Here is a 19,471-nt window from a genome sequence, read left to right as displayed (position 1 = left end):
TCTTGGGTACGTTTTAGTGAGTTACATGTGTTGTTTACTAGGATTTTGTATTGTTTACTTAAGATAGCCAAACAGTTATTTGATGTTTTGTGAGATAGGTAGATAGCCCCGTTGTTAGCATCAGTTATCAGACCACTGAAACTGCTCACCACAATTATGCCACCCCTCTCCAAAACTAATGAGATGGTGGGAGGAAGAAATACGTTGTCAAAGATAAAACATAATTAATAAATTCATTTGTTGGAGACCTACTAAACATGCAACATAGTGTAATATGTTTCATGCACCATTTTAGTGTGTTTGTGTGTACCAGCTAGCCAAACAAGTGTTAGCTTCTAGATATCTTGTGTTAGCTTCTAGATATCTTGTTAGAGATATAATAGATTATAGAAAAAGTAAATGCTTTTGTAATGAACGATAATGTTGTGTGGAATCAAAAAAAATGATTAATTCATTGATATGTAAATTTGCTGTAGAACAATACTGTGAATTGAAATGATTTCACTAGCCTACTTCAGTACAAGTACAGTACACTGAGTCTATGGAAAACCTACACTAGCAGTGTGTCCACACCTCTGACCTGAAATTTGTGTTACAGAATGACGAGGTGAGAGGTTCTGAGAGATGACACCTTGATGAGTCACCAGCACTTCAGGTATTTGTCATTGTCATTGTATAAGCAATTCTATTTTATGAAGATAGTAGTAGGCTTTTTCGTTAAAAGTGGTGTTGGTAACAGTGGGCAATCATTTTAAATGTACTGTCTTCTTTTTTTATTACAGCTTTGATGCCCAGATGGGATGGGAAGGAACTACACCGAAGTCCCACTAGATGCTTTATGGACTATAATGATAAATGCATGTGCACACGGACACAACATTATTATTTTTTACCATTCTATTATTGTATTGCTCAATTGTATCTTGCCTAATTGTTTCCATTGCCATGAATTTTACTCTCTTGTACTTGTAATGGGATGTAATAAACTTTTGGCACACATGGCAATAAGAAATCATGAATCTTGAATTATTATTATTATTATTATTATTATTGTTTAGCTATTTAAACGTGTCAGCCCTGCAACAACCCCACTGACAGATGACAGGTAGATAATGACAGGTAGTGTAATGGGGGAGTGGTTGTCTTGAGGGTGTGGTTGTCTTGAGGGAGTGATTATGGTGGAGTTAACCAGCTATTGTTCCCACCCATTACCTCTGTGAAAAATGTCTCTGAAGACTTGAGACTCTGAAGGCTGGATATCTCAGTACGGTGGTTCAGGGGGTATCACCATTAAACTATCCATGACTTCTTCAACTTGTTTCAGATTTCAATGTATGACACACCATTTTAAAGCTTACAATCTACCCTTTCATAATCTGGAAAAAACTGAAAAATGATTTTGCCCTAGTTGCGGACTTTTTAACCATGCCCTGTCACAAATGACATTTAAAAAAAGAATATTATTATTATTATTATTATTATACTGTACACCATGGCATAATTATGACAATTTGAATATTTGCACCTGCTGAGTGATACGAGTTGTTGATTAAGTTTCATTTTACAATGGAAAAGTCCTCAGAAAGCCATGCAGATGATTCAAAATCCAATCACTATCACATTTGACTTTTCGAACAAAAACTCATCAACTCAATATTACCTAAGGAGTCCAGAGGTTGGAGGGCCCCTCTCTCTCTCTCTTTCTCTCTTTCTCTCTCTCTCTCTCTCTCTCTCTCTCTCTCTCTCTCTCTCTCTCTCTCTCTCTCTCTCTCTCTCTCTCTCTCCTCAAGGACAGATGGGAACAGGCAACCTGCTGAGAGATAAATTAAATGTATTTTCTTCTGCAATCAATATCATACTGTGGCTAGAAGATAGGGCTGCAGGGTGAGGTGGACCTATCCAACATGACAGTGTCCTCACAGAGAGGTCACTTACTGGGAGCTTCTTCTGCAAAAATACACTGCTAGATCAGCCATTCTCACATCTGTCTCTGTATGACCTACAACTAAGTCAACCACAAGAGAGAGGAACATTTATGTTTTCGCAAGATGTGCTAATTAATTCACCAAGGCCCATCATGCCTTCAAGGACATCCTTGTCAACGAAAAATGACACTTCCAGAGCGCAGGCTATTTATTATTAATAACCATCAAAACACGAATACACCTAATTAATCATTAAATCATTAATGCTGTTGACAAATGCTCTTGGCAAATGTCAAATCTGTGACGCAACACCAAAACATTTGTGTAAATGGCTATTGCTGCTGTCTAATAACAATGTGAACGAACCACATCTAGAGTTTCACAATGTCTAACATCTTCAGTATCTCTGGAGATAAACATGACAACCTGGGACATTTCCCCCTAAAGCCACCCCCAGTCTCATTCTCTCTCCTGCCCTTTACCCAGCCTACCCTGGCTCTCTCTATCAGGTTTACAAATCTTCCTCTCTCATCCTATATCTCATCCCCTCCCTACCCCCACCTTTCTCTTTCTATTTCCCTCTTTCTCCCTCCTCCCCTTTCTCCTCCCTCTCAGCCTGTGGCCTGTTGTCATCTCCCCCTCCCTCCCCCCCTCCCCCTCTCTCCCCTGTGTTCTCATTACCTGCCTCGCTCATCGTCCAGATGAGCCCCTAGCTGTGTCCTATCACAGCCAGCGGTGAAACCGAGCCGATTATTCACCATGTTACCATAGGAAATGTTTGAAACAGAGACATATATTAGCATGTACTGGCTGAAACAGAGACACATATTAGCATGTAGCCTACTGGCTGAAACAGAGACACATATTAGCATGTACTGGCTGAAACAGAGACACATATTAGCATGTACTGGCTAAAACAGAGACACATATTAGCATGTACTGGCTGAAACAGAGACACATATTAGCATGTAGCCTACTGGCTGAAACAGAGACAGATATTAGCATGTACTGGCTGAAACAGAGACAGTTATTAGCATGTAGCCTACTGGCTGAAACAGAGACAGATAGCATGTACTGGCTGAAACAGAGACAGTTATTAGCATGTAGCCTACTGGCTGAAACAGAGACAGATATTAGCATGTATTGGCTGAAACAGAGACAGATAGCATGTACTGGCTAAAACAGAGACAGATATTAGCATGTACTGGTTGAAACAGAGACAGATATTAGCATGTACTGGCTGACTCCTACAGCATCGTTTTCTTAGCCCAAGCAGGGAAACATGCTAATTTGCTAATTGGGCCTTTCTTTCCTAACTGAATGTCTGTTATGAATTCACACACTTTGCCGACTGAGACACATTTATTTGAATTGAAGTGTCTGAGCATCTGCTTCCACTTTGTGTAATCGACAGGCACAATAAGAGACAATGACAGCTTGTACAAAATGGGTTTGTTCGGTGGCTCAACCTCTAAATCAATTACATTTTGGTTGATAACCATCAGGCATCATCATGGATTGACAAGAATCTCTCAGCGAAGGGAGGGATGTTGTACGAAGAGAATGCCTTTGATTAAAATTCACTGGGACAATGATTACACAGCCTCTGATGAACAGTGCAACTCGAAATCGACAGAATATGTAACATCCCACAAGTCTAAAGATAGAAAGCTCTTGCCATTATGAGCTCCTTAATCAATGCCTCTTTTTATTTCAGACAGATTCACTCCTTAGTGTCAGGGAACAAATCGGAATTTCCACAGAGAACAGCAAGACTGTAAAGGAGATTTTAATCAATAAGATATTTTAAGCCAGCATCTGAGAAAGTGATTAATTGCAGGAATCGAGGAAAATGGAAAGTTAAGACATACAGACAAAGCGATCAATAATTACGGATCAGTCAGTGGATCTTCAGAATACAAGATGATGTTTTTATTGACAAGACAGGCACAAAAGCAGCAGACTGTACAGGTAAGTAAGTATCCTTGAGAACCAATGGTTAGGGCCTGTTTCTGTAGCGTGAGGCGGCGCGATGTACAAGTACACCCCCTGGACATGACACTGGTATATCGCAGTGTCTTACTGCCAATCTAACCCTGAAGGCTGAGTGTCAAGCAGGGAGGAAACGGGTACCGTTTTTATAGTCTTTGGTATGACTCAGCCGGGGATCGAACTCACAACCTCCCAAACTCAGGGCAGACACTCTAACCGCAAGGCCACTGAGCTGGTCAGACAGTACAGGTGCCTGGGAGAAAGGTCTAGATCAGCCATTTCTCAAAGTATAATATGCTGTGCATTCACAGTTTATACCTACCGTAGTTCTACGTCAGATTTAGCATTGCACTGATTGGCATTCTCTAAAGCAGTGGTTCTCAACCTTTTTTGGGCCAGCGCCCCCCTGTCCATTATCCAGGTCTCTTACCGCCCCCCATCAAAAAAAGTAGGCTTATTTTCTTCCCTGAATATTAATGTTGACTAATATTCTGTGTTATATCACAACAATAACACAGCAGTGATTTCACACATGTCCGGTGCAGAACAAACAGTAGGCTACAAAACTGTACATTACAACTAACATTGTTTGTTTTTTAAGTGTGCTGGTGTTGCATTTCGCCAAATTGCTGTTTTATGATGCTAATATTTATTCATTTTTGATTGGACTTTGTGGTGGTGTCACAATATGGCGGCAAACGCTAGGGGGCTATTATTTAAATATTTTATTTAGTATTCTATGGTATTATTTTCATAAACTGACCACTTAGTTCGAATTTCTCATATCAAAACATAACAAAGTTCCAAAGTTCAGAGCTCTGCGCTCTGAGTTTTTAGCTTCTCCATCTTCTTGATGACACTCACTTTTATTTTTGGGGGGCGCTGCGCTACATGTGTCTGCGTCACAGAGCCGGTTTTGCCCGAGCAAACTGACCGTTCGTGCATTTACGAACGTACCCGTAATAACACTGCTGACAGCTGATCAATCGCAAGCAGAGTAGTGGTTTCCTATAGCAACAAAAGACGCTGACAGCTGTTCGGAGTGCTTATGTGTTCGTTTCCAGGACATCACAAGAGGAGCAACATATCACAAAAAAGCGATCGTATATTTTAGTTTGTAAACGTTAAGACGAACACATCGCAATGCTAACCTCAGAATGGCACTAGGGATTTATGTAATATACTGTAATGAACCTGCGAGGGGAGAGGACATTCGTAGCTGATTTCTCTAGGTTCGATTATTGGTAAGCGACAGAGAGCTTTCCGGACTGGTTACAATTCGATCGCTTTTTTGAGATAGGTTGTTCCTGCTGTGATGTTCTGGTATGGTGGTATGGTATTAGGCATTAGCACTCATTTTAACTAAATTAAATAAGCTGTATTGAAAGGAAGCGAACGGATAAGCGCAGAGGGTAGTGTGTATACACGGGGAGTGAGTATTTGGCACGTCACTGGCGGGGACATGGACTGAGTATCACAACAAAAATAAGAAATGTTTCGCTTATAGCCAACAATTACAATGAGCCCACAAACTGAAACATATGTCACTCAAGCATAGCCTACAAGGAAAACACTCATTGAAGTTGGGCATTGAAAGTTGGCTTGTGCTAGCATTAGCTATGGTGCATCCATGGTCAACATGACGTTACAGATGGGATGAACCGGGGTTCTTTCTATCGTAGCCTAGCATAGTATTGCAATTTCTGCACTGTACATGAACTGTCAAGATTCTTCTACAATGCAGCTTACCCAGACACATTGGAAACTATCAAAAGCTCTGCCTTTGCTAGCTGAGTTTTTAGCTTCTCCATCTTCTTGATGACACTCACTTTTATTTTTTTGGGGCGCTGTGCTACATGTGTCTGCGTCACAGAGCCCGGCCAAGTTCAGAGCGCTCAGAGATGGGTGCTCTGACTGAAAAGACGGTTTGTCCGAGCGAACTGACCGTTCGTGCATTTACGAACGTACCCGTAATAACACTGCTGACAGCTGTTTTTCATGAGAAAAATACTTTATGCGTGAACGCCCCCCAAGAACACCTCAACGCCCCCCTTTAAAAAATATTTGCTCCAGCGCCCCCCAATGTTGTCTGAACGCCCCCTGGGGGTAGTGCCCCCGTTGAGAAACAATGCTCTAAAGGGAGGAATCAGAATCAGTCTATCATATTAGAACACTGTGGTTTCAATTGAGCTGTCCACATGAATTCCTTGCAGTGTATGAAGTCACATGCAGAGGTGAGACCTTGGTGGATAATGAGCTACCCATATCTTGCCCGTTGCTAGGTTCTGCAGACCACAAACTCTCCGGGTCCCTCAAGATGACATTAAGAAGTCCAACTTTTCTTTAATTAATGCTGGACACCTGACTCACAAAGAGACTACTTAGAACTTTGTTCTTTTATCAAAAGTTAACTACAAAATAACAGAATAACAGAGCAATAGTATTATTATTCTGGGCCTTGATTTACTTTCAACGGCTGCCAAAGGCTTAAGTTGACCTATGACCCTTTTTTCCCGACCCTTCAATGGACACAGTAGATAGATAGAACTGACAAGTAATCAGATGAAAACAAAAAGTAGCATAGTGGCAGCAAGGAGGAGAGGGGGGGGGATGCATCAGAGAGAGAGAGAGAGAGAGAGAGAGAGAGAGAGAGAGAGAGAGAGAGAGAGAGAGAGAGAGAGAGAGAGAGAGAGAGAGAGAGAGAGAGAGAGAGAGAGAGAGAGAGAGAGAGAGAGAGAGAGAGCGAGCTCTGCCAACTGAGCTCATGCACACATCAATCACACACTGGGTGGAAAGCACAAGTTGCAAGATATCCAATCGATCCTTCTGGTTTACGTTCACAACAATATCAATGAGACAAGACACAATGAATGCAGTATCATACAGCATTATGTACAACTAGTGTGCAATGTGCAAGATGTACAGAAAGTAGAGAGGTGTGCAGTTCATGGGTACACAGACACAAAACCAGACTGCTATAGTGTATACAACTTTATTTACCTTCTTGGGGCAGTAAATACAAGGGTATAGAGGATGGAACATACACATCATAATACACATCATACACATCACCCTGCAATAATATTTGGGATTCCTGTGAAACCTTACTCCCTATAATAATAATAACCTTGATTTGCATATCACTTTTCCTGCAAAAGTTGCAGCTCAAAGTGCTTTAACATATCCTATGACAGAGCATTATGAGTGTAGTGCATGCATGATGAAATGAGGATAGGACACTGTACATTTTCTAACATCACAGCCATTACAGATGGTAAAACACAACCTGGAAAACACACTCTTCCTATCCAGGATTTGTGCTTGCACATAACCCCATCTTGTGGTGTCTTAAACAACTGCAAATACATTTTCAACAAATCTTCACATGTTTTATTGATATTTCCTAAACCCATGTGATCTATGAATGAATCTATATATGTGTGTGTGTGTGTGTGTGTGTGTGTGTGTGTGTGTGTGTGTATATGTGTATGTGTGTGTGTGTGTGTGTGTGTGTGTGTGTGTGTGTGTGTGTGTGTGTGTGTGTGTGTGTGTGTGTGTGTGTGTTCGTACAGGAACTGACATAGGTTATTTTATGTCATTAATCACATTAATGTCATAAAATATTAATGTGTCATTAATCACATTAATGTAGTGCTACTGATGGCAGTATAAAGAAAACTGTGTCATTGTTTCTGTGTGTTTCTGTGGTGGTGCATATAAACCACATGTTCATTGTTGTTTTTCAACCCCCATTCTCCATGATGACCCCCTGGTCAAGAAGCTCATAGTTTCCACACACGTCAGGACACGGGGTTTCCTAGAAGCGTGACTAACGCAGGGGCCTGGGGTTCTCGTGCCAGTAAAACCAAGGTTTGTTACAAACTTGGTCAATAACTAAATAACTTATTTTGGGAACTGGGTGGAACACTGTCATCCGTGTGAAAATGTTTCATTGTGTGCAATCTTGAATGATGATGATAAGAATAATAATAACTAGACTATGGACAATTCCTGTGGAAATTGTGAAGTGTGCTTGCCCCCCCCGGGCCACTCCACTGCATCCCTGGCGAAGATTGTGTTTCTCTAGCTCACCCAGGGGCCGAGCTAACTAGCGCTAGCTAACTAGCTAACTCCCCTGCACCCCCCGGCAAAGACTGCGTTTCTCTAGCTCACCCAGGGGTTGAGTTGTGGGATTCGGGTATGTGTAGTCTAGTGTCTAGTTATCTAGTGTCTAGTTATTATTATAGCTAAATTTGCCCCGGCTAAGGCTCCCACAGTTTTGCCACTAGGTGTCAAAACGTGCGGCTCGTTCCAACTCGCCTTGCTATTGTCCGACGGAAGGTTACGGCACACGGTTTACCCACAATGCCCCGTTTAGCAGACAAAAAAACCTGTGTAGACAATGAATGGTGCAATATTCAAAACGCCACAGCTCGGCCTCTGGGTAACGTAGACACACAGATTTCGCCGGGGGGGGGTGGGCAGGGTGGTGACCCACACACACACATACTAGCATACTACTCATACTAGATATGACATAGTTTTGAGTATGCGAGAGCGTTCACACTGTACATACCGTATGCGAAATTTTAGTATGCAAGAAATCTAGTATGGATACTAGATTATCCCGAATTTTTATCAAATCTTTGAGTACGCGATCGATGCATGCTATTCCTACACGACATCCCCAAAATGCATTGCGTGTCTCTTCAGGCTCGTCAAACTGCGTCATACACTCTATTTGATACTCTTCAGCTGCAGCACCCCAGCTAAGTCTGATCACGGATGAGCGGTGGTATTTTCACTATATTGGGAATCTACATGGTGAAATGCATTCTTAGTCATTTGTTGTCATGATTACAAAGATGCCACTTGAAATGCATGAAATCCAAGTTTATTCGTGTCCTACACACACGTTCGCCTAGTATTTGACTGCCTGTAGCCCAATCATGAATGATCCCAGTATTGTAGCTTCAGACGGACACGTTGATTGTTATTGTGCTTGGTGCAGCAAGCCCACGTTATGTTATTGCTCATAACATATCGTGTTATGGCGAAGGAGGTAGAGTCGCCACCTAATGATCGCACGGTTGGCAGATCGGCGGTTCGAGCCCCGGCTGGCCACATGTCGAAGTGTCCTTGGGCAAGACACTGAACCCCAAAATTGCTCCCAGTGAGCAGGCCGGCGCCTTGCATGGCAGCTTGCCGCCAATGGGGTGTGAATGTGTGTGTGAATGGGTGAATGAGAGGCCGTTGTAAAGCACTTTGGAGCAGCTTTGGAGCAGCAAAAAAGGCGCTATATACAGTTAGGTCCATATATATTTGGACACAGACAGAATTGAATGAATGAATGAATGGTCTTTATTGTCATTAATATAGTACAGGTACCATACAACGACATTTAGGAGGGGGGGCTCCCCTGGTGCTTGGAAAAAAGACTAAAAACAAGAGGGCCAAGGTAAAATAAAAAAGGGAAAAGAGCTGGTTTACATACAGTAAATAAAGGCTATGTACACTATCTACTATACTATACTACTATACTATACAATAAAACACTGTGCTGTACTCTATGCTATAAATATCCTAACTTTTCCTATATCTGAACCTTATGTACACAAGGGTTGTCATATTGCACATAGTATTGTTGCACATTCATTTAAAGTGTCGCAGTTAGCAGGTTTGAAATGTTCACAGTTGTATTTCAATATTGCACTTATGTTTACAATCTAGTAGCTGCCATCAAATTGTCTAGATTGTCCAGGACCTAGAACCTAGGTCTTTGCTGTGTTCAGGGCCTGAATGGCCCTAGGGTAGAAGCTGAGCTTCAGTCTATTTGTCCGTGCGAACATGGTCCTGAACCGCCTGCCTGAGCGCAGCCGAACAAAGTGTTCGTTCCCAGGGTGGGATGGGTCCCTGGAGATCTTGGAGGCCTTCCTGAGGCAGCGTGTGTTGTACAGCTCTTCCAGAGAGGGGAGGGGGGCGCCGATGATCTTCTGGGCCGATCTCACGACTCTCTGTAGTGCTTTCCTCTCTGCGGCTGTGCAGCTGGAGAACCGCACACAAATGCAGTAGGTGAGGATGCTCTCCACTGTGCAGCGGTAGAAGGTCACAAGCAGCTCCTGTCTGAGGTGGTATTTCCTGAGGACTCTCAGGAAGTAGAGCCGCTGTTGTGCCTTCTTGATTATGGCTGCTGTGTTGGTCCTACAGGACAGGTCCTCCTGTATGTGCACCCCCAGGAATCGGAGAGTTGAGGAATTGTTTTTATTTTAGCTGTTTACCAAAACATCTTCAAGTTACAGTTATATAATGAATATGGGCTTAAAGTGCAGACTCTCAGCTTTAGAGTAAGGGTATTCACATCCAAATTGAAGGAAGGGTTTAGGAATTACAGCTCTTTAATATGTAGCTCCCTCTTTTTCAAGGGACCAAAAGCAATTGGACAATTGACTCAAAAGCTGTTTCATGGGCCAGTGTTGATTATTCCTTCATTATTTCTTTATCAATTAAGCAGGTAAAAGGTCTGAGTTGATTCCAAGTGTGGCATTTGCATTTGGAAGCTGTTGCTGTATACATACAACATGCAGTCAACGGAGCTCTCAATGCAAAGTGAAACAGGCTGCAAAAACAACCAAAAAATGAGTCAGAGAGATAGCGGGAACATTAGGAGTGGCCAAATTAACTGTTTGGTACATTCTGAGAAGAAAATAACACGCTGGTGAGCTCGGCACCAGTAAAAGGTCTGAACGTCCATGGAAGACAAGAGTGGTGGATGATCACAGGATCCTTTACATGGAAAAGAGAAACCCCTTCACAACATCCAGCCAAGTGATGAACAGTCTCCAGGAGGTAGGCATATCATTATCCAAGTGTACCATAAAGGGAAGATTTCACATGAACAAATACAGAGGGTTCACCACAAGGTGATGCAAGCCATTCATAAGCCTCAAGAATAGAAAGGCCAGATTAGACTTTGCCAAAAAACATCTAAAAAAGCCAGCCCTGTTCTGGAAGAGCATTCTTTGGACAGATGAAACTCAGATCAACCTGTACCAGAATTATGGGAAGAAAAAAGTATGGATAAGGCTTGGAACGGCTCATGATCCGACACTTACCACATCATCTGTAAAAAACAGTGGAGGCAGTGTGATGACATGGGCATGCCTGGCTTCCAATGGCACTGAGTCACTAGTGTTTATTGATGATGTGACAGGAGACAGAAGCAGACGGATGTTTAGGGAGTGTTTAGGGATATTCTGTCTGCTCAGATTCAGACAAATTCAGCAAAGTTGATGGATGGCGCTTCACAATACAGATGGACAATGACCCAAAACATACTGCGTAAGCAACCCAGGAGTTTTTTATGGCAAAGAAGTGGAATATTCTGAAATGGCCAGAGTCAATCACCGGTTCTCAACCTGATCGAGCATGCATTTCACTTGCTGAAGACAAAACTAAAGGCAGAAAGACCCACGAACAAACAACAACTGAAGACAGCTGCAGTAAAGGCCTGGCAAAGAATCACAAAGGAGGAAACCCAGCATTTGGTGATGTCCATGGGTTCCAGACATCAGGCTGTCATTGCCTGCAAAGGATTCTTGACAAAGTATTACAAATTAACATTTTATTTAGGATTATGTTAATTTGTCTAATTACTTTTGAGCTCCTAAAAATAGGGGACTGTGTATAAAAATGGTTGCAATTCCTAAACGTTTCATACAATATTTGTGTTCAACCCCATGAATTAAAGCTGAAAGTCTGCACTTCAATTACATCTCGATTGTTTCACTTCAAATTGTGGTGGCATACAGAGCCAAAATTATGGAAAATGTGTCACTGTCCAAATATTTCCGGACCTAACTGTAAGTGCAGTCCATTTACCATTTACCATATATATTTATTTTAATCCTGTTCTTTTACCAACTGCTAAGACAACAATATAATAAGCTAGTTACTTGAGCTAGCTAAAGGTATTGGCCCCCCAAATCATTTTACAACTTGTTATAATTATGTTACGATGTTCCTGTCGAACTCTGCAGTGAAGGTATCTACAGTGAAGGTATCTATAGGGTGCGTTTGTAAATTCGCAATGTGAATTGCGAATTAATGTGTGTGCGTGTGTGTGTGTGTGTGTGTGTGTGTGTGTGTGTGTGTGTGTGTGTGTGTGTGTGTGTCTGTGTTCGTACAGGAACTTACATAGGTTATTTTTTGTCATATTGATGTAGTGCTACTGATGGCAGTATACAGATCCTCTTAGAAAAGAAAACTGTGTCATTGTTTCTGTGTGTTTCTGTGGTTGTGCATATAAGCCACATGTTCATTGTTGTTTTTCAACCCCCATTCTCCATGATGACCCCCTGGTCAAGAAGCTCATAGTTTCCACACACGTCAGGACACGGGGTTTCCTAGAGTGAAAGGTGAAAGTTGTATGATATATATAAATGATTATCATTGCAAAAATAAAATATATATACCAAAAAAAACTAAGAGACCACAGCAAAATTATCAGTTTGTCAGTTTGAATAGAATTTATATTTTTATTCTATAAACTACTGACAACATTTCTCCCAAATTCCAAATATAAATATTGTCATTTAGAGCATTTATTTGCAGAAAATGACAACTGGTCAAAATAACACAAAATATGCAGTGTTTTCAGATCTTGAATAATGCAAAGAAAACAAATTCATATTCATTTTTACTCCAAATGAATAGCTGCAACGTTTGCAGGAAAAGGGTGATACAAATAAGTAAGTATAATAAGTTATTATTATAAAAAAAATTAAAAAAATAATAAACAACACAATACTATAATGTTTTAACTTAGGAAGCGTTCAGAAATCAATATTTGGTGGAATAACCCTGATTTTCAATCACAGCTTTCATGCGTCTTGGCATGCTCTCCACCAGTCTTTCGTTTTGCTGTTGGGTGACTTCATGCCACTCCTCTTGCGAGATTTATCAAAATAAGCCTGGATTTTTTTAGAAGTCTCACGAGAATACTCCCCAGAATTGATTGAACCGATCCTCCACCAAATTTCACAGTGGGTGCGAGACACTGGCCTCTCCAGGTCTCCGTCTAACCTTTAGACTACCAGGGGTTGGGCAAAGCTGAAAATTGGACTCATCAGAGAGGATGACCTTACTCTATGTTAATGTTAATGTTAATTTAATTTATAATGCGCCCCCCATCCAACTTTTACATCGGCCCGGGGCTGTAAAGGAACAGATAAAGACAAGGACAAGGACACTAGTCCTCTATGGTCTTTTGCCAACCTCAGCCTGACTCTTCTTTGCTTCTCATTGATGAAGGGCTTTTTTCTAGCTTTGTATGACTTCAGCCCTGCCCCTAGGAGCCGGTTCCAAACCGGCCTCGCCGTGTACTTCACCCCAGCTGCCGTTTGCCATTCTTTTTGTAGGTCACTTGATGTCATCCTATGGTTGTTGACGTTGAGTGACATTTGAATGAGTTGGTCGTCATCTCGGTCAGTGGAGAGTTGTTTTCGCCCTCTGTCGGTCTGTAGCTTTGTTGTCCCCAATGTCTGCTGCTTGACCTTGTTCTTATGAACCGCCGTCTTTTGACTTTCACTGTATCCCTCTGCCAGTAAAGCCAGAATTGAACCCTTTTCCTCACTGAAAACTTTTCTTTTCGCATGGTCAATAGTTTTTTTTTTAATTACATTTTTTAGGTACTACTAGCACGGCTTCTGCCATCCAGCTGGCCCATTGTAAGAGGATAGTGCTGACCACAGCAGTGCTGTTTAAAAAAAAAAAAAAACTTTTCCTTGTTAAATAAGATTTGGAATTCAACAGACACTGGAATGGAATAGCTGCCATACATGTAGAGATGCTGATGTAAGAAGAATTTGGCCTCAGAATTTTTTCCAGAGCCGTGTGTTTACTATACTATACTATAGTAAGTAGCCAGGTGTGCAAAATTCACTAAGAAATTCACTTACAAATACACATGATAAATGATTGATGACCACTTAAATAACCAACTTTCAAGCCAAAAAAGCTGATCTGTTCCTTTAATCAGAGCTCGGAGGTGAGTCGAGAGGAAGGGGTGCTCGGGACCGTGCATTACTTGCGCGTGTCCGAGCTGAGTATGGACCACTGAGTGAAAATCTAAAGAATTAGAAAGGAAAGCGAACGCAACAGTGATGAATTAAATTATATTTTAACAAGCGATGTATCCTCATCCAGGTAAGTTAAACTAAGTTTAAGCCCTGTATTTAGGTAAAACACTTTCGTGTGCACATAGAGAGGTTTCTGAGGTGCACAATACAAAGGGTTTCTTCGCAGGAAAAATGCCGGTTGTAAATGTAATGTGGAGGCCCGCCCACCCAGTGCCTTCTCAACTCACCACATAGATGCAATAACATAAGAACTCTTCACGTTTTCTACTATTAGGTTTATGTTGCTGTTAGTGACAAAAGATCGTGTCGAATTGTCGTTTCCCTGCGATACGATGTGAACATAGAGAGGTTTCATGTGCAAGTGGCCGGGTAGCGGAGGAACATGGTCGCTCTGCGGTGTCTCCTAGTGATCCACACCGGGCATCGGTGCAGTCCGAGCCGCTAGAGGGATAAGGGAACTGCCGGGGTTGTCGGTGCGGCAGCTGGGAACGGGTGGTTCGGAGGAACAACGACGTAAACTACCGTATAACCAGAACACGTTGCTATTCCTCGCCGTGCATAACATATGGGATCACTGTTAGGAGGTCCTTGTAGGTAAAGTTATTGTTACATTTTTTATTTTTAGAGAATCAAATGTTTACGTTTTTTAGTCAAAAGTCGTTCGTCGGTTATATTGTAGCCATTTGCTATTCTCATTTGAATGTAAGTATCGTGTCCCTTCTATGGCTTCGAACGTTGCTTGCTTATTCAGTGGGGTGTGAGACAGTAGGTCAACTAGCATATTTTCGTGTTTGTTTTGGTGGGATCAATCGCATGATCTTAGGCATGATCATTTTTTCGGCCATGCGGCCCTTCTCTCTCAGCGGGCGACTCGGGAACTCTGCAGTGGGCAAAGTGTTTATCTGTCCCCTCAGACAGATAGAATGGCGGGTTCAAGTATCGCGCTACACTTGACAGCCTTTTTACACATGACAGCCCTTCTACACCTGCTAGTTTGATACAGTGCTTTCGCGCATGACGTATTTGTAGCCTAATTGGTCGAGTGATACACGAAGTTGATTATTTACATTTACATTATTTATTATTAATGATGGCTATCTTTTCATAAGTTAGGCCTGCTGTAACTGAGACCTAGCTCTGACCAGCACCATGATAATCATACTCCATCTCCCCCATAGCATTTATGTGCAACAGGAGATATCATATTGGCTTATATCTAACATTTTGAAATACAAAGTATTACATGCAAAAGACTATCATGCCTGCAAAGTGCAATTTACTATAGCTGATTGCATAGTGAATCCATAATATTGCATTTTGTATGCTTTATCAATAATAAGTATTTTATTTTTAATGACCAGCATGGTGGATATAGGCTAGCCTCCACTCAATGTAGCCTATAGATTAGTTAACATAATAAATACTTAAGCCAACAGTTTATCCAATCAAATGTTTCTATAGTTTTTTTTTCTATTCCAAGTTAACTATACAAAATATCACTTTACGCTACTCAAGATTTTTAGTTGTTAGTGATAACAAATCAAATATGTATTCTGTTTAGGGCTGTCAATGTTAATGCATTAATTAATTAGGTTGCAATCACCTCTGCAGGTGTGGGTTCAAATCTCACTTCAGACAGCCTTTTTTTTCTTCTTTTAAGCAATATAAAATACGGTGGACCCACTGCTTACATGCTACTAAATATGAAATACGGTGGACCCACTGCTTACATGCTACTAAATATGTAATACGGTGGACCCACTGCTTAGGCCTACATGCTACTAAATATGAAATACAATACATGGTAGTATTCGTTCAGTGGACCACTGACCAACGACGAGTGTTGGGTCGTGAAAATCTGAAGAGCCGCTCGTTTTGTGTGTTTGAGCTAATTCCCCTTCCTCTCACAAGGCTAAAGTGATCTCAAGAACAAATGGTATACTTTAACTTGTGTCATTCTTAGTTTATGTAGGAGCTTAAGTATAAAAGTATACTGTATTCTGTGAATTCAAGAATGAAAACGGCTACGTTCATAAATTCGCTCTGAGAGCGCCGGAGCACACACTGGGTTCAACGTCATAAAGAGACCAATGGCGCTTCTCCATTGACCAGACCAGGACGGTACAGGACGGCACGCATTTGTATCTTACCCGTACGGTATTTTCAGAAACGCTTCTCCATTATACACAACAGACCTGCCTACCAGAATGATTTTCGCACAGGCCAGCAGCGGGGATTTTTAAACCTCCATTGGCTAAAAGCTGTAATTTTGGCTCTACAAGTGTTAACATATCGTTTTAATGTTTTCAGGCGAGAAAGTAACCATATATATTCCCAATATGTGTCCAGTTTATCAAAATAACCGGTTTATATATCTGATCTGATGTGTTTTCTGTTCGCTAGCTACATTACGTAGATACCTTCACTGCGGGGTTCGACAGAAACATCGTAACATAATTGCTAAACAAGTTGTAAAATGATTTGGGGGGACAATATCTTTAGCTAGCTAAAGTAACTAGCTTACTATATTGTGGTCTTAGCAGTTGGTAAAATAACAGGATTAAAATAAATATATTATGAGCAATAACATATCGTGGGCTTGCTACAGAAAGCACAATAACAACCAAATTGTTCCGTCTGAAGCTACAATACTGGGACCATTCGTGACTGGGCTACAGGCAGTCAAATACTAGGCAAACATGTGTGTAAGACACAAATAAACTTGGATTTCATGCATTTCAAGTGGCATCTTTGTAATCATGACGACAGTCAGGTCTAAGAATGCATTTCACCATGTAAATTCCCATTATAGTGAAAATACCACCGCTCATCCGTAATCAGACTTAGCTGGGGTGCTGCAGCTGAAGAGTATCAAATAGAGTGCAAAAAAGCAGCATCTGCACACTCAAATCTGTGCAAAAAACGATGTTTATTGCGAGCTTTCGGTCTCAAGGCTCAAGGTAAACAACAGCTGTATGACGCGTCACTTATCAATCAAACCAATCAACGGTCTGCAGCGTCACATCGTAGCACGGATAGTACCTTTCGCTCCAAGTCAGGAAAGGTAGCTAAAATCAGTACGGGTACTACGGCACGGTACGGGCCAGTTGGCAGTGGAAAAAGCAAAACAAAGCGGCCTCACGGGTTCTGGTACGGTACGGGACGGTAGTGGAAAAGCGCCACAAGTAATTTGATTGGACAAAAGGCATTCCATGAGTGTTGATCAGATTCCAGAGCAAATTTACGAACGCAGCCTACTTCTCCGCTTTTAGTACTGAAAGTCGGAACAGTGGCAGAAAACCAACCAGTGGTTGAGAAATAATACATTTTAGTACGGTCTAGCGATGCACCGAAATGAAAATTCTTGGCCGAGGCCGAAGCCGAATTTAAGGAAACACTTGGCCGAATACCGAATACCGAATACCGAATGTGTATCGGCAGTTTTTAATTTTATCATTGCATAAACTAAATACATTTTGCTTTTTATTCATGCTTCTCAAAGAAAGAAATTGAGATTGAAAAAAATTACTTTTATTGAACATTCCAGCAGACATCAGTCTATACCAACAAAGCACAATAAATAAAATAAATCAGTCAAATTAAATGTTTTTGTTTTCCCTGAATAGCTGCTGAAAGAAAATCTTTGTAGGCCTACAACAAAAAAGTGCATTGGGATAAAAGTGCTTTGAGCCTACTTTTTACTAGACTACTTCTTTTCGTAAAAGACCATATTTAACATTTTAACAAAACATTAGAAAACAAACAAACAACATTATGCCTATACTTGACTGACTGCTCAAATTAAATCTGTCTGTATAACGTATGCAGTGTTTCCTCCAGGAATTTTTACAATGGTGGCGGGTAGTGCTGACCGCGCACGCGCGCTCAAAACAACGACGTAATTTCAGCCAAAACTCGAGGATGGCCCAAAAAAATAAAATGTTTTCCTGTACTTCTCCCGTGTGTCTCTTATTGTCTGTGTCTGCATGTTTTTCCAGCATGTAATTCCGTTGTCAATAAAAACAAAAACACTGATCTGACGGTTTTTTTCACAACGTTATTACTTGTCACTTTAAGCCCAGGAGGGAGTTAGCGATTAGCGATGTTTAGCTTAGCTTAGTTTAACAGAAGTATCTTCACTTTTAACATGACTTCCCGTGGTCGTAGAGGGCTGGTCGACGGCTTAAAATTACCGTGTAGACCTGTAGACCTTATCCAGCTATAGTCTTGTGTTTCTACCCCGGGCATAGCCGGTGTTATTCACGGACAAACACTCCTGTTAGAGTGGTTCTAGTACACTGGACATAGGTAACACATAGAGAGGCTTCTCCTCTCTCTCTCCATCCTACACTACGCATCCTATACTACACTACACTACGCTAGCTCGCGGTGTTCGGGTGACAGCCAGGGCGCGTTCGTAAATACGCTCTGGAAATCTGATCAGCACTCACGGAATGCCTCTTGTCCAATCAAATGACTTGGTCCCTTTATGACGTTGAACCCAGTGTGCGCTCCGGGGCTCTCAGAGCGAATTTACGAACGCAGCCTCAAGTTCAATACTCGCGACACACACGGACTGGTCCAGTTTCAGCGCTTGTGGGTGTGTCTAGCGCTGTGAAGGTCTGAAAAGCGGCCTAAATTTTTTTTTTTTTTTGGGTTGAGAAATCTGAATGGTGGCGGAGGAAATTCCATCGTGGCGGTCCGCCACGATGAAATGCATGTAGAGGAAACACTGGTATGTATATAACTTATGTATGTGTAGCTTGTCAGCTATGGCATGTCAGTTACACAATATATAACAAAAATGTGCATAGGGATAAATAAAACAAATGAATAACTGGCTGCCCTTTAAAACAATATAAGCCTACTTATTCAGGAAAAGTGGCAGGTTCATCGATGCCCAAACTGCTGAAGGCTCTGGCCAAGGAATGGGCTGCAAATCTAACGTTGGTATTAACTCAAACAATCCAGACAAAAAATCTAAATATTTAAGTCCAAGTCTTGTGTTTCTACCCCGGGCATAGCCGGTGTTATTTACGGACAAACAACTCGTTATACGTTCGATTTGGGCTCTTCGTCTCATTCGCCGAGCAGCATGGGATGCTTACACTGTTTGATTGCGTCATCAAAACACGCCCACTATTCGGTTGTAAACATTCGGTGTTTTCACACATTCGGCCGAATACCGAATGTGCTTTATTTTGCGATATTCGGCCGAATACATTCGGTGGCCGAATGTTCGGTGCATCCCTAGTCTAGCTAAATGCCAATGAATGGTGAAAAGTGAAGGTTCAGTTTCAGAATAACTTTTCCAGACTCCCAGGTTCGAGACCGTGCGGAAATAATGTTTTTCTACTTCACCTTTGAGGTGGAGCAGTTACTTACTTGATAGGGCTTGGTTGAACCGACTAGAATTCA

This window comes from Nansenia antarctica, assembly GCF_963989245.1.
Source record: "Nansenia antarctica genome assembly, chromosome: 4".
Classification (NCBI taxonomy): Eukaryota; Metazoa; Chordata; class Actinopteri; order Argentiniformes; family Microstomatidae; genus Nansenia; species Nansenia antarctica.
Note: the sequence above shows the minus strand (reverse complement) of the source record.